We start from the raw sequence: 15,035 nt of genomic DNA, 5'->3' as shown, positions 1-15,035 counted from the left end.
ATAATACAATAAAGAATTCAAGTCAAAATGGCTTGCTTATTATCCCAAGACCCCATGGAGTCAAAGACTCATCTAGGTGGTCCTTTTGTCATACACACATACCACACCTTAAACACACCCAAATTCTCTGCAGACACCACACTCTCAGGCAAGGCATTTGAATCATTCACAATTCTGCATGCAAAAAACCTGCTTCTCATTCTCCTGCTCTCCCCCCTCCTTATACAGCTTTCAGGGATGTTCTCTGGTTCTCCCACCATTTGCTGTAAAATCTCTCCAACATCAATCCTATAACAACCCCTTAATAACTTGTAGGTCTTTATCATGTCTACCCTCTTCCTCTTATGCACTAGACTCTGTAAATTGCATCTTCTCAATCTTTCCTCATATTCAACATTCCAGAGGTTATAGATATATCATCAGAAACTACCTTAGTCAGTCGCCTCTGGACACTTTCCAACATCTCTTCATCCTTCTGAAAACCAGGTGACCAAATCTGGGCACAATAGTCCACGTGTAGCCTAACCAAAGCCTTATACAACAGAACAAGAATCTCCCTACTTCTACAAGTTAGTATTCTCCACATCATTCCCAGAAGTCTTTGTATTGTCTTCACAATTTTGGCAATGTGTCCCCTAAATCCACTATCACCCCAAAATCTCTTATTTTCTCCACCTCCAACAATATATCCCCACCAAGCATAACTTCTACATCCCATCTTTGTTTCCCAAATTTTAAACCCTTACATTTTGCAGCATTGAATTTGCATCCCCATTCCTGTGCCCAATCACTCCAATTTATTCAAGTCTTCTTGTAAGACCACATCTTCTCTATTCTTCATAGTTCATCCAAACTTTGCATCATCTGCAAACAACTGAATATCCCCTGAGATACAAAAATAGACCCCTGAGGCACACCACTAGTGACTTTCCTCTTCCTGGATGTTGCTCTCCCATACACAACCTACTGATACCTATCAGATAGCCAGTCTCCAATCCAATGCACTAATCTAATATCCAACCCCATCCACTCCAGTTTGACTATCAACTTATCATGCGGTAATCTATCAAAAGCCTTTGCAAAATCTAAATATGCTACTGTGCATCCCTCTCCTCTGTCCAAGGAAGCCGTCACCTTATTGTAATAAGTAGATTACTAAAACATGACCTCCCTTTAGCAAATCCATGTTGTCCATCAAAGATAATACCATTGTTGTCAACCCACTTCTGGATCCTAGTTCTCACCAGCTTCTCCAAAAACTTAACCACAACACCTGACACACACAGATCGGCCTATAATTTGATGCCTGTGTTCTAACACCTCCCTTATGAAGCGGCACAATCTTGTCCTCCTTCCACTCCTTTGTAACTGAACCCAGTGCAAGACTCGTGTTAAAAAAATATATCAAGGCAGATGTCAACTTCCTGGCACATTCTTTCAAAATATGTGGTGATATATTATCAAGTCCCACAGCCTTATTAGCATCAAGTTTGCTCAATTCCCCATACACCTCTTGCTCACTTACAGTCAGTCTCTCCTCCTCATCATCAATTGCTCTCAATCTCTCCATGATGTCACATTCACAAGAATGAAAAACCTTTATGAAATGCTCATTAAGTATCTGCACTATATCTTCCACAGTAGTTGTCCTTATACCATTTTCTCCAATCAATGTCATCTTTTCATAATCATTTTTTTTTTTTTTTTTGCCGGCTACATATCGAAAGAATTCCCTATGATTCTTTTTGGCTTCATTATGATTATCTTCATTCATTAGCTAATTGCTGCTTATACTTCACTTTTGCTACCCTTATCAACCAAGTTGCCCTCCGTGCCTGGTCTTTCGTGTGTAGAGGCTTAAGTGCTGTGAGGACATCATGATGGAGGCTTAATGGATTTTTGACAACACTCAAAAAGAATTAAAATAGAACTTAATACTTCCTATATTTCGTCCTAGTCACTAGGACATCTACGGGGATTACAAAAACAGTTAATGTAACATACAAATAATAAACAATACTGAGCCCAACCACGTGGGTGACACTAAAGTCCTATCTAGTTGGAGTGCCCTCTAAGGGCAGTAGTAGGTGGCCTGGAATGTAAGGTGGAATCTCTGGTGATGAGTGTTTCCCAAATCTTCGGAAGCTTAATACAACCGTATTTATTCAGATTTGGTTGGTTTTTGAGAGCTGCTGCTGCTTCCAAGAAAAGTCTCTCTTTCTTGAATTTGCTGTGGTGGAGCATGGTGGTTTTCTTCCAAGATACCCTGTGGGTGGTATCCAAAACATGGTCAGCCAAGCCTGAATGGCCATAGTTGTTTTGGATACCACCCACAGGGTATCTTAGAAGAAAACCACCATGCTCCACCACAGCAAATTCAAGAAAGAGAGACTTTTCTTGGAAGCAGCAGCTCTCAAAAACCAACCAAATCTGAATAAATACGGTTGTATTAAGCTTCCGAAGATTTGGGAAACACTCATCACCAGAGATTCCACCTTACATTCCAGGCCACCTACTACTGCCCTTAGAGGGCACTCCAGCTAGATAGGACTTTAGTGTCACCCACGTGGTTGGGCTCAGTATTGTTTATTATTTGTGTGTATGTTACATTAACTGATTTTGTAATACCTGTAGATGTCCTAGTGACTAGGACGAAATATAGGAAATATTAAATTCTATTTTAATTCTTTTTGAGTGTTGTAAAAAATCCATTAAGCCTCCAACATGATGCCTGGTCTTTGTAATCTAATCCTCATGGAATTGGTTATTACCACTTCTCTTGTGCTGCCTCCGTAATGCCTTTCCCCCCCCCTCTGTATCACATACTTAATCTCTTCATTCATTTCACACCTACCTCATTTAACCTTCTGACCCTTGGAATACATTTAGACATTGCTTCTACTTTCCCAAGCTGCACTGATCTCTATCGCTTTTCCAGCTAACTCCTCATTCCATGTTATACCTGCAAGCTGTCTCCTGACCATAATGTCTGCTTATGCTTTAATACGATCGTATTTAAATTATATCCATCTTTCAAGGTAATACAAGTTTATCCATTTTGAATAAAAATAAAATATAGATAACTAAACTCTGAAAATTTCAAATTCTGGCTAATATTTTCAAAATCAGTGCAACAAGTTCAATAACAGCAGCTTATTTCATCCATGTTATCAACAAAAGTATTATGTTTAAAAGTATACGTAACAATGTGAAACTCTGCCAAGTGGGGTTCCAGAATGTAAACAAAGCCCTACCAAAATGTATCAGGTTAATGTTTTAGTTATACTAAGAGAGAGAGAGTGCATTCTATATTTGGTAGGTCTAGATCTTATTGTTTAAGGAATACATCTATCATAACATGAAAAATTATGATCAGAGGTCTTGCCAAACCTTTATGCCGTTTTTTTAAATTATGGTAAAAGTAAGCAGTATATCACATTTAGTAATCCTAGCCCTTAACCTGTGTAGGAAGAATTGCTGATCAATAACGTGATGAACTGGTACATATGTCAACTTATGTACCAGTTCATTATATACCATGATGAACTGGTACATAAGTTGACATAATAAAATAAATAACTAAATACAGACTTATTACTTACATGAGACTTTATTTATTATCGAATTTTCAAACTAGTGTCTACAGGATCTTCAGTATGACTTTCAAATTGAAAAAGCAGAAGTGAAAACCATGACTCAACAATGAATATACATGAGTTATCTGTATATGATATTAAGTGGCACAGTCTAAAAATATATTCAAGTCCTAACTGCATAAATTTAATTACTTATCAAAAAGACAAATCTTCCAAGTATTTATCAGTGATGTATTCAATGGAATCTGAAACCTTATCTTTCTTAAAGGGTCTATACCCATATGTTGAAAGATGACTACACCAAAATGAAAGATGTGCACCAATTTATTAACCTTTTTGGTATATTTCATTGCATTGAACTTAGTTGATATTAACTGATAAGCACATTGTTAATGAACAACACACAAGAAAAGTCAACTTAAAAAATTCAATTAATTTTTCATGCTATTAGTTATCAGGATGATATCATACATACATACATCTTCAAGGCCCACCTTTCCTAATTTGGTTGTGGGGGCAACAGCTGCAAGAGGAACTTCCAATGGTCATGATCCTCTGCCACCAAACTCAGGTGTTCTGGTGGGATTCCCAAATGTGTCCACCCAAGGTTTTGGATATAATCTATCCAGCAAGTCCTTGGCCTTCCACCCTCTGGCTTGGCAAAGAGGGCCTGCTGAGGAAGCCTCTCGTGGCATTCTGACCAGATGCCCGTACCAGCGTAACTGTGATCTCTCAACATGGAGAAGCAGCGGTTGAGTATTGAGGGTTTCCCGAATTGCAGAGCTTCTGACTCTGGTGAGTCTTGTCAGCCCTGCAATCCCTTGAAGGAACCTCATTTCAGCCGCTTGGATTCGTGTCCAAGGATGATATCAACTAATTAAAAAAATTTAATACGAAATCTGCCAAAAATGACTATCAAATTCATGCATAGCATGTTATTGTGTCAATGATTTTTCATTATAAAGATTACAACTTTATGAATTTATTAAGGTAGAGAGAACTATACTCCAACAACACATTTTATGATAATTATATTTGCTACATGTTTTATGGTGTAAAACATGTAGCAAAACCTGCACCATTTAATCTGTATATTTTTCTCTCATGTAATTTTTTTTTTAAATTAAACTATCACTATGTCAACATAGATGTTTGTATTTAACGATTCCAGTTCTTTAACATTTTGTATAAAAATTCTTTTGATCTAAGCTATTTGCATATGCAGCAACCTCAAAATGTTAAAAATTGAATATTTTAATAAGTGTTTAAAATTAGCATCAATGAAGCAGAATTGAAAAAATTAAAATGTTTTCTAAGTTCTGTTCTTTTCATTTTTAAGTGATGCAGAAAACTAATTAATTTAGATCTATACAATATTAGAAGGTCAGACTGCAACTATCTCCGTGCTAAAAAAAAAAAAAAAAGAGTACATCGAGAACTATTACTAAAAGTAGTTAAAAAAAAAATTATCATTTGACATCTCCAAGAAGTCTCAAGTTTCACTGTGAAAGTCATTCTTAGACTTTCTATAACAAGCTTGGGGAAAACCATTCTTAAGCTTCATTCAAAACGACTTCATATCTGCTCCATTCCTTTTTCTTGAACAGATTTTTATAACTTATGTGTATTCTTAGAATAGTCTGCCCACCTTTCCAAAGGAAAAAAATGCTAAAGGAATGGATGGATTGAAGACAAAATTGGAATCCATGCCTTTTCTAAGTAAAAATGTATATGTTGCATCATCCTTCTGATTGCACTGCAGAAGTAACTAAACTGCCAGTTAATGTGAAACTTCATGTTGGCAAAAATCTTTTAGGATTTAGTCTAATTAAAGTGAAAATCATTATATATCATGTCCCTGATGTTTTAGATATATATATATATAAATGTACCATTAATGATACTGCTGATTTTAAATATTAGGATACTTATTTTAAAATGAAATGATATGTATTCCTGTCATAATGTGACCTACAGCTATAAAGCCAACATATCTACCCTCAGCCAACTGTAAACCTGTAATACTGTGAGTGACATGGAGAACTTTAACTTTCATAGTATGCATTATCATAGAATACCATATTAGAAACCTATCTGTTTAACAATGGAAAAGATTATGTTATCCAAAAAGTAGGCAACATTATCTACCAATGGAAATGTGAAAGTAGGAATGTCATTACTGTCAGAAGAAATGCACAAGAAGAACCAGGAAACTAACCAAGGGATCGAATAGTGTTTAGAAGGACAGTATGAAAATTTTGACATTACAGAGGAAATGACCCTCTACAGGGATTCAAGTCAGTATGAGGACACTACATGAAGAGCTACACAGTCTCGGTTTCTATAGGACAGCAGCATAAGCCAAATATCAACTTGACAAGTACAATGAACTGCACCAGTGATGTTCTTTACTGGTATAAAGAAATGCAAGTGTTCTGTACACAAGTAAAGGACACTTGCACTTTGGAGCACTGAACATTTGAAACCCATTATATGGAATGATGACTATCACTACACCTTTTTCCAATTAGATGAGCAAGTACAAATATGGAAGACCTGCCAGAACCTTTCCTGCAACACATCACATTGCCTCTAAAAAGCTTGACATGTTCTGCTCAAAATGCTACATTTCACTCATCCAAATCTCAAAATCCACCAACCACGATACTGTTCTTAATTAGACAGTGAACAGAACCTTCCTAAAAATTCTTGATGCTATGCAGAGGAGGGCCTTATATCCACGTGTACTGCTCTACTGAACTGGCATCCATCATTTCTTCTTTCCTTCATTTTTGATTTAACCTGTTAAAAACAAGCAACAACCATTCATCCTTTTACAATCCAACTTCAACCCCACTGAACCTCCTTGTTTTCATTTGCTTCTATTCTCTGGAGCAGCCTTCCTCAAAATGTTCCCAACTACAACCTCTAGCTTTTCAAGAAAAAAATCAGTAGGTTTCTTCTCCCTTAACTCTTATCCATAAACAGGACCAACATACTACAGATTCTCAAACCTCTCATGCATTAGAACGATTGTGTGTGTGTGTGTAAATGAATAATGGATTAGAGTTATTTTTCTTGGAATGGAATATGGCTCTTGTAATGAATGGAAGAATAACCCTCTCCCAGTGTCCTTGATCTTTTCCTATCCAGTTCTCCTTCCAGATATACCAGAAGCCAACTCTCCTCTCAGCAACTCAGACCATAATCATGTGCAAGTTTCCCCTCTCACAGAACATCCTCCTCCTAACCACTCCCAACCTCATGTCCTTTGATACCAAAAAGGTATGAAGTGGGATGACCTCTAGAACCTGTACTTTTACTTTCCATTCTCAGGCTACTTGCTGCTCCTACTCTTCTGATCCAAACACTTACTTTGGGTGGTGAGTCACATAAATTATCCTCACTGGCATGAAGGCCTTCATTCACCATTCTACCAAAAATTAATACCCACTTTACAAGCCATGGAAAGGCTCGAAAATTATTCAGCATATGCAAGAACCCCAATTGCATACTCAGACTACACTGAAGAATGCAATAAATGAAAAGCCACCAATCAGCAAATCCAACTTTGTAAAGACCTAAAAAAAAAAAAAAACTCACTTCCTGTCATATGAAATTCATGCCTTCTGGCTTGCAAAAGGCCATCAGAAGCAATGTGTACTTGCTTGTGCTCCCCTCTCTCTCTCATCCAGAGGGCACTACTGTTACAGCACTTAAAGATAAAGCTAACCTCATTCTAACTACTGCATAGATGACCAAGGTAAATAACCATACTAGAAATAGAGAACCATATGCCTCCTGTGGACATCAGAGAATTACTAAATAACTTTGACACTAAAGTCTTTCAGTCCCAGTGGCATCTCACATCTCTCCAAATGGACTGTATTCCAGAATGACCACCTGTCTGATATATGTATAATGTTTTAAACTCAGCTGGCATGTAACCCAATGCATGCGAGCAAGCATTTTTAAAATAATAACTCCGAACATGAATGGTCACAACCTACAATGTAATAGCGCCATGTGTAGACAAGTGATTAAGAAGAAAGAAGTAAACTATTATATATTCAACCAATTACAGAAAATAAGAGGATAAGTCAGCTATCAAACTACTGACTGAACACCATCACATCAAGCATCTCTAAAATAGTGGAGAAAGTCATCAAGTTAATTCTTCAACTACCTATAAGCCTACTAGTTAATCTACAATAATCTCAGCAAATTGGCATCCTCCAGTCAATGACCACCAGTATAGACTGTCACTGTGGACCTGCAGCTGATCTTTTATCCCATATCACCCACCAACAAATACATGGTGCACAGAGATTTGGAAAAATGTGCTGCTGCTGCTCTTGACATTTCCAGACCATGAGTTCATATCTGGCATGAAGGCCCACTCATTACATTGGCATCCTTCAACTCACTTTCTGCCCTCTGTAGATGAACAGCCAAATATCTCCCCAGTTGTTCACCCCACTCTCTCTCTCTATCTTCAATCTTCTCTGCCAATGCATGAGTGCCTCAGGACTTTGCTTACTACCCTTTCTCTCATCAATACATAAATGACCTACCCCTCAATTGCCAATAATCCTTTCCTCAGAGCTTTGCTAATAATAAATTTCATTCATCCTACTCATTCTAAAAACCACATAGTGCTCACATTCCAAGCAAGACTGTCTGCAACCAGCATTTTAAAAACGCTAATCTTCATACCATACTTCAATGAGATGAGCAATGTTTCCCTGTAACACATGCACAGCCACACACAATACTCAGTCTCTCAAATGTCAAATACAAAGTATTAACACAGCAGTAGATCAGTAATGTGTGATTTTTTAAAAGGTTTAAGTTTCATTATGCTACAAAGATCAGTGCAAATGCAAGACAATCATAATGACATTAAAAACTTAAATCCATAGGAAGTTTTTAAGTTATTGTAGCTAAATAAATTACTTGAAAGTGGAATTATGATGTATATAATTCCACGTGGAGAAAAAAGTATATTACACACTTTTTTCCAAAAATCACTGACCTCAGGCCATCCAACTGCTGCTCGTAAGATGATTTGTGCATTTGACTTGGAGAAAAATGTTGGGGGATAAGGATAACACCTGGTCACATTTAAAGGCTAGCAAAATGAGATCTTGCTTCCCCCCCCCCCCAAAAAAAAGAGATCTCAGCTTACCCATCAATAGCTTCCAGAGTCTATAAAAACTAGACATTCTAGAGGTTCTGCTCCAACTCTGCATCTCTCAACCAAATCCATCCATCCATCCATCCTTAGAAGTATATCACAGTTTGGAGGGGTTGGTGCACCTAGGACATCTCTAAAAATTCTTGATATTGTTCACAGGAGAACAATTCAGCTGATAGATGATCCTACCATCAGCAACCCACTTGAACTACCACCTCACAGAATGAACTGTTTCAGTTGTGTAATTTCTGTAGGTACTTTCAAGATAACTGCTCCAGTGAACTGGCAATCACTGTTCCTTCACTTTCTATTTTGGATCTGACATTCCTTTTCAGTCTAAGTGCAAACAAATTGAACCTACTTTTCTCCCTCTTTTATCCATCTATCTCTATCCTCTAGAACAGCCTTCTTCCTGGAGTGTTCCTCACATGCACTCCACGCGTGGTACTAACATGACTTGCTTATTCTTCGTCTTGTGTATGGATCAATATAAAAATAATAATAAACACTGGCAGATAAGCAGACAGATTTATAGAAAAGATCTGGGTTTCTTCCAACATGGTTTGCTAATGCACCATGTCATAATGCAGGTGAGCAAGAGTTTGAGGAAAATAAAAAAAGATCTGACTAACCTGCAAAAAATTCCAATCTCAACCTAAATACAAAACCTATAGGATACATTTTGGATGTGTTGTATTTAGATTGAGATTTGGATGTCAACCTAGACTTAATGTATTCTACAATGGTAAATGGACTGGTGGTCATACTAAGGAAGAATGATCCTAAATATTTGACTTACTCGTAGAAATATCATGCCTAGAAGTGCAGAACATGTGATCAGGGCCAAAACATAGCCCACATGTCAGTACGGTGTATACTTCATGTATTTCAATAAAATAAATTTACATTCAAAATACAAAATTGAAGTTGATTGCTGAAGCCCACATCAATGCTTTATATTCTTACCTTCTCCACTTTGTTCATCACCCTGATGAACAAAGTGGAGAAGTATGGCTAAGCAATACGATGCATTATTATCAATATTTTTTGAAAATTAATATGTAAATTTCATTTAAAATTCAGAAATATTTTACTAAACAAAGGATCTAAGATCATTATAGAAATCAGTTTCACATATGCTAGATAAAAGATCAGTACTCACATGCAACCCCCCCCCCACTGCCAAATATGATTTTGTTCTTTATGTGCAAGCTGCCTAACTTGTTGGTATTATATTTTTTAATAGCAGTTGCTGATGGAAATATCATTTTCTTAATTATACGGATACTGTATCGATTACTGAATCCCTCAGAATATTATCAAATGGTTCATCACTCATTTACAAAACTAATGAAAAGTCTTGTAGTGTCAAAATATATAAAGTAAATACATAAACATATTAAAATTTGATAACTATAATAAATTTCAGAATAGTCAGAAAGAAGTCTGAAATGCTTTCTCTGAAGTACATTATTTATTCTTACTTGTAATATGGCCATCCCATCTCTACAAATGAATGGAAAACCTTAAGCATAATAAACAAATAATACTGTCAGCAAAGTCAGGAACACCACTCTAGAAACCAAATATCATTTTTTTTTCAAGTGACTATAAGCACTAGCATTTTACTAGCAACGAAAATCCCCTACTACGTAAAGGCTATACTTGGATTCACATTGAAAACCTCTTAAGCAATGAAGGCTGGAATATTACTTTGGTATGCACCTTACATACTTATACTACCAAATATATTCCACCATTTAACATACTATCTTTAGCAATTGTGCAGCTCACTGTATTTATTCTATTACATATATATTATAAATACAACAATTACAACTTACTAAACAACTTGGGTACTAAAGTCTTCTGTTCAAATGGCATCTTTCCAATTTTACTCAAATGTTGTGCTCCAGGACTAACACTTGTCTTCTATCATTTTTACAAATCTATACTCAGCTAGCACTTATCCCAACACATGGAAACATGCACATGTCCAACCTCTTCCAAAAAAGGGAAATAAAAGTCAGCTATCCAACTAATAACCAATCATATCATTTCAATCCTCTCCAAAATAACAGAGAAAATCACCTTTTCCACTACCTAGAGGTTCACCAATATGGGTTCTGCCAATCCGGATCCATGACTGACCTCTTAGTCAACATCATCCACCATTGGACATGTCCTGAAAAGGTTTAGAGAAACATCCTATTCACTTTTGACCTTTCCAGGGCTTTTGAATGTGTTTGGCACTGAAGTATGCTAAACAAATTACATTCCTTTAGGCAATTTAGTCTACCTGCCACCCTATGTAACTGGATAGTCAGCTTTCTCTTTGGTCATTCATTGCATGCCATGGTGGATCTTTCAAGCTTCATCACCAATGCAGGACTGTTTCAGGGCTTATATTGCCTGCACTCTTTCCCCTATATAAACAACTACTCTCAACTGCCACTTATCCCATCCACAGCTTTGCTGATGAAGTGCACCTCTATTCATCCTACTCTTTCAACAAACCATGTATGCTCAAACATCCCCAAGCTTCAAGACCATCTACAACCAGTACTTTTAACGGTGATCCCTATACCATCCTTCAATGGTGCAAGGATTTGTCTCCATGATGGGGAAAAAAGAAATGCTGCTGTCGTTAGATTATCCAGAGGGCACCAAGAGGGGTAGCAAAAATGGCTGCACCAACAAGTGATACCATAGATTTTGATCTTTTTAAAACTACTCAAAAAGAAAGCATAAAAAGAATGATTCTCCAGGACATGTCTCACCACTGGTATTCAGCAGAAAAACCAGAAGCTACCATTAACTCCAAGTTTAACAACTGTGCCACTACCATGATCTCTCGTCTCAAGACCGATCAAGTTCAGCAATGGCATAAAAGTCTTCCCCATCTGAAAAATTCATAACATCTAGGAATCATCGCCAATGCATTTACTAAACTGTATGAATATTTCTAAATGTGAACTTTATAACAACCCAGAAAGGGTGCTGTATAAAATACACGAATTTGACCTCTATGATCTGGTGTAATAATACCATGGGATAAAGCTTACATTCCCCTTACTGTCTGCAATACACAAACCATCATACAGGATCAGCTCTTTCTCTCTCTCTTTGTGGACTGACAGTTATCTTCAGCCTATTCTGGATGAAACACATCTATTTTTCACCCATCCACTTTACCAATTCCAAATTTGCCCAGTCTTAGAATACTGTTCACACATCTGGAATAGTGCACCTAAAATGTCTTGATGTTGTATAGAGGAGAGCAATTCAGTTCATAGATGATCCTTCCCTCTTGCACTCACTTCAACCCTATCTCATGTACACAGCTGTCTTCTACTTTAAATAATCACTGATTCGGGGAATTGGCAGCCATCATTCCTTCACTTTCTGTTGGGACTGTTAAAACATGCAAAGCAACACCCAATCCCTGTTCAGTACAAATGCAAACAGACTGAACCTGTTTTCCTCATTTATTCCAACTACATCTGTAGCCTTACTCAATAAAACTCTTGAAGGTTGTTCCTAACTCTTCAAGAAAACATCAATCCCTTTCAATGCTCACCTGCACCTTATACACATGGCAGTGATATGCTAGAGGTTCTTCTACCATTAATTTGTGGCATGCTGACTGCACAAACGTAAATTTGAGATCTGATTTTGTTTCATCATCAGTTGGCATCCATCCTAATTAAAACAAGGAGAATAATAGTTTAATTTACTAAAATACACACTGCATATGCTTGGTGATTATTTTCTTATTTATGCGAGCATGCAATATAATTACAATTCATAAAATCAAGAATATTATGAATTGTAATTATAATTACAATTCATAAATATTATTTACAATTTCAATTATAATTATAATTGAAACTTACTATATGAGTTTCAATTGATACACTGAATAATTTTTATTCACATAGTGAATGACCATGAATATTTCTAAATCAAAAATACATTTAATCATAAATAATATATTTAAGTTAATGTCATTTTATATGAGAGTACTGTAAATATGAATTTTGCCAAATAAACAGTATATACAAAAATGATAATCGTAGAGGATTACAAAAATAACCATCATGGGTACAGTTACAAAATTAAACATCTTTAACACTGCTCCTCTACATAATCATCTCAACAGGATGATAGTGCATCTGTCAAACTAAAACGTGAGAAATTCAAAATATAATTGTTCTCACGCGTTGTTTGCTAAACGTGTTATAAACCAGTAGTTGTTCTATTGTTCGCCTTTATTTCTCATTTTCTTAGGAATCAGTAAAGATGCTGCTTTAAATTAAACATACCCTATACTGCCTGTTTATTCTGACATACAGAAAGGGAGGGGGATTTCTCAAATTTCACTGAGTAAATTTGAATTCGTTTCGTTTTCTGTTCTTGAAGAAACTAACTTGGGGGAGAGAGAGAGAAAATAAATAAATAAACGCTCAGTAGAGAACCATTACTTCAAACTTCTCACTATACATTTATATGAAGAAACAAACCGTTTTTGCTAACTTGTACATTTATATATCCAATCGCGATGTGTTTCGGTAAGCTATAAATAGCTGTATTTCATTCTATTTATCAGACTACCTCAAGTTCTAATACCGTATGGAAAAAAATCCTTGCTGAAATATTTTCCTTCTCATGCTCTGTTGAAATATCATCCTTTCTGGATTCTGATAATAAACCATGCATGTTTTAAACTTTGAATTTTAAAGGTCACTGATAACTTTTTCACGGAGCACAGACTGATAATCAGCACTAAGTTGGATACGAAAAAATCAAAGTTGGATACGAGTCAACCGAAGAAATGTATTTTGCTAGGTGAGTTTATTTTTAATCATAAAAATGTCCATAATAATAATAAGTAATAATCCATAACAAGCGTAGCTTACTTTTGAAAGATCATGTTAGCATTTCAAAAGCAAATTTCTTGTTTACAAAATAAGTCATTTTGGATATTTCCTAGTTAAGTGGGAAAAATATATTCAAAAAAAGTTTTTTTTAAAAAAAATATTAAAATATGATTGACGTTTTATCTTTGATATCTCCATAAAAGAAGCAAATACTATGCAATTTCTGAGAATAAATTCCAAATGGTTCATAAATGAGCCGCCACGAATGATTACTTTTTCTGTACCATCTAAACATGCATGTATACATAATTACATATACATACATTTATATATACACGCATTTATATAGACATCTCAACCTTCAATTTATTTATATTTTAATATAAAAAATAAAATATTACAATATGTAGTGTATATATCGTGTATATTTAACATCAAACACTGTACACTGCATACGAGAGATGTTACTTACAAGAGGCAAACATGACGATGAAATATCCTTCGTTGGTGGACATAAACATGAATATCCATGGCTTCGCTGCTGTCCACAACCATAACCTAAGGCTTTGGGTAGTTGGTGGATAACTCAACCAACCAATGACTCTATCACACCTGTGACCCTCAGACGAGGAAGGTCAATCAGTTTACGCCGTTTAATGTAAAACTTCATTGCTTAAAATAAAATAGTTGAAGGAATGTGATGCTATTTTAATAGGACAATAACCAACGTAACCATCTGGCACTACGAAATCACAAATAAACAAATCCATATAATCTTACATCACAACAAAACTTGCTACAATGTCTCACTTTTGAGTTGGAAAAATATGGCTCTCTTTCCCATAGTTCCTGTTCAGTACTCTCAAACCAGTTATTAAGTTACATAAAAGCTACTAGAGGGAGCCATAGTTACAAACGATGATGAGTGAAAAGGAAAATTATTCCGTTCTGAAAAGGTGTCTTCAAGCTTTCGTTTGGATTTAGTTGCAACACCTAGCGTTTTATTGGCTGAAAACGTAGTTGCGAATTACTCAACCATGACACGCTTACAAAAAAAAAGTCATTTTTTTATCACCTTGAAGTAACCAGCATATGCAGCTGAAAACAGTATTTTTTATGTTAAAGAATTTATGACGTCGTGAAGTTAACAATGTGTATGAGAAACTTCAGTATAACAAAGTTAAATGTCTATTCTGTTTTTAAAGAGTAGGTCTGATTCGAAACTGGTAAACGGGATATTAACTTTTTTTGATAAAGTATTAATACGAAACTTTAACGATACGGGCATTATAAAAGAACTGACTAGATGAAAGTTCGCGATTATCTCTGTGAAGGAATGCCTACAACGTAGTTTTTAAGTGG

The 15,035-nt window shown here is 35.9% G+C and overlaps 1 protein-coding gene across 1 annotated transcript in view; it reads right to left on the bottom strand.

The window, feature by feature from the left end:
* LOC150098833 (uncharacterized) overlaps positions 1-14,497 on the bottom strand; it is a 199,353-nt gene extending 184,856 nt beyond the window's left edge. The window contains exon 1 of the mRNA XM_090404561.1: positions 14,146-14,497. The gene's annotated coding sequence lies outside the window, so the exon portion shown is untranslated. The remainder of the gene's footprint in view (positions 1-14,145) is intronic.
* Between the last annotated feature and the right edge of the window lie 538 nt (positions 14,498-15,035).

Source organism: Typopeltis vanoorti, chromosome 15, assembly GCF_054136105.1.
Source record: "Typopeltis vanoorti isolate ZY-2024b chromosome 15, IOZ_Tvanoo_1.0, whole genome shotgun sequence".
Classification (NCBI taxonomy): Eukaryota; Metazoa; Arthropoda; class Arachnida; order Uropygi; family Thelyphonidae; genus Typopeltis; species Typopeltis vanoorti.
The sequence above is the reverse complement of the archived record's forward strand: the minus strand, read 5'-3'. Positions and strand labels throughout refer to the sequence as shown.